A 2,470-nucleotide genomic window follows, 5' to 3' on the forward strand; every position below is an offset into this window, starting at 1 on the left:
CAAGCACAACGGTCCATCGAGGGTCTCTGTTTCAAAACACATGAACTCTTGGAATATGGGTACTGGGGCTACTTCTCTGATCTTCATGATGAACCTGCAGAACGGACCGTCATGGCTACGATGGTCCATCACGTTTTCCGTAACCCCACACTTGGTCAGACTTCCTCATCTTCCTTCAGCAGCTGCACTACGCTGCCACCTACGGACCGTCACAAGCATGATGGACTGTCACAAGCTCCGTAGGTGGTCTCTTCTGCATTTATTCGCTCAAAAACCTCCGCATTCATCTTTGGACAGATTTCCTGCAAATAAGAAGAACCTTATATAAAAATTAGCACAAAAAGGCTTTTGGACACACTAAACTTAAGGAAAAAGTATTAATAATACCGTGAAACCACGGTATATCAACACCCTCAACTTAAATTCGTTGTTTGTCCTCAAGCAACGCACTATGACTCAATACACAATCTTTGTACAATAGTATCCATGTTTTATCCTTTGCAATCAGTTGGCTATCAATCCCGATTAATCTCATCATATTTATGCATGCTAATTCTATTAGGCCTGAATTATATGGAATTAGACCATGACACAGACTCACCATGCACTAACACCTATCCTCTTCAATTTCTCACCGAGGTGCTAATATTTCCGGTAATGCAACTAGTGTCCTCACTTAAAAATAAAATCCTCATTTTTCACACAATGATTTCAGTTTGAGTATAAGGATTACTTTTCAACACTCACTCTCAGAACAAATTCACACTCATTCATACCTATTTCCATAAGCTTGCCCTTATTTTCACTGCTTTAACTTCGCTATACAACCCTTATGATCATGATAGGACTTTCTTAGCTTGTAACATAGACTCAGGGTCAGGTAGGGTATATTTTGGTATACTTTAGTGACTTTTTTCCCTCCTTGACATATCAGCTAAACTTTCCTATCATTTTATATTGCCCAGTTTCCCACATTCTTTCACCTTGCTATTTTCCCCTTTTTTTCATTTGTGTAAGTGATTCCCTTCTTTTCTTGCTTGTATATTTTTTTTTATTTTTTTTCATTTTTACTTTTCTTTCAACTAATTTTTGAGTCACTTTACATTTATTCTTTCTCTCTCTTTGTTCTTTCAACCCCACTTTCCAGAGCATTCCTCATAATAGCCACCCTCAACTCATGGCTTTGGCATGAGTCAAAGTACAAAATACCCAAAGTTGAGTCAGGGCCATAAAAAGGTTGTTTACTACATTAGCCACCCTCGACTTATGCTTTTGGCATAAGCTGAGGTGCACATGTCCAAGGAGGGACCAGGGCCAACACATTATTCCTAGAAAAGATCAGTTAAGGTGAGAAAGAAAGGTCTAATTTAAGCTCAAATCATTTGGATCAAAGAAGGATAAATTTCATTTGGTTTTCTTTTATTTAGGCTAAAAATGGGCTATATTGAATATTGGCCTATGATCCTTTCCTAATTGTCTATTACATCTTACTTTTAGCAGGACTAACTAGGCAATTTCTAGCTCAGTACAAATAGTGGACTATTCAAATCTTCCTCACACTCACTTGACATCTCATCACTCTACCAGATTATCAGACACGTAGTTTGAATTTTAGACTTAAGGTCATGCAGTGGTGTACCTCTATGTCATGCTTAGAGCCACAGATTTATCAATTACTATGCCTAGTCATGCATCATTTTCCATTTTATCAGGATATCATTTTAGCCATCATGCTACAGAATTAAACTATGTACACAAGATATAGACATGCCGGTTCAACAAAAAAAGTAATCAGTCTCTTGGGGAAAAAGAACACAGGCAAGAAAACCCCAAAAGAGGATAGTGATTTTGGCTACTCAGACTTCACCCTAGTGCTCATTTTCCATATACCCCACCCCCAACAAAAAGACATGCAATTGTACCCAATGCATAAAAAAATTGAAATACTAGAGTGGTAGGTGAAGCAAACCTGGAGCGCAAAGCGCCGACGATCAGAAAGCTCTGTAATCTGGACACCCTATGTGGTGTCCTCAGCATCAACAACACTATCAGCAGTTCCTCCCGCTATCTCCACAGTTTTGAAGCTAGACGCCCCAGCAGCTAGCTTTTCTGCTCTCATTTGACGAGCCTCCTCCTCAGCAAGCGAGGCTCTCCACGCAGCCTCCATCTCACGGCGCTCCTTCTTCCATGCTCGCACCTCATCCTCCTCTCGACCCCTACGCCTCTTGGCATGCTCTCGAGGGGGAGGTGGTGGAATCTCTGAAGTGGAGAATAGGGCTGCCATCATTGTGTCTTCAGCAGGCTCTACAGAAGGGGCCTCAGACTCAGGCACCCTAGACTCTAAGATCATATAAATATCTGCGCGAAGACTGTCGACCGCAGCCTGAAGGGTCGACACATCCACCGGAGGGGCTGGTCGGGCTAGCACTCGCAACTCAAAAGAGTCCAAGTATTGATGAACCTCAGCGAT

The sequence above is a fragment of the Solanum lycopersicum genome, chromosome 2 (genome assembly GCF_036512215.1).
Source record: "Solanum lycopersicum chromosome 2, SLM_r2.1".
NCBI lineage: Eukaryota > Viridiplantae > Streptophyta > Magnoliopsida > Solanales > Solanaceae > Solanum > Solanum lycopersicum.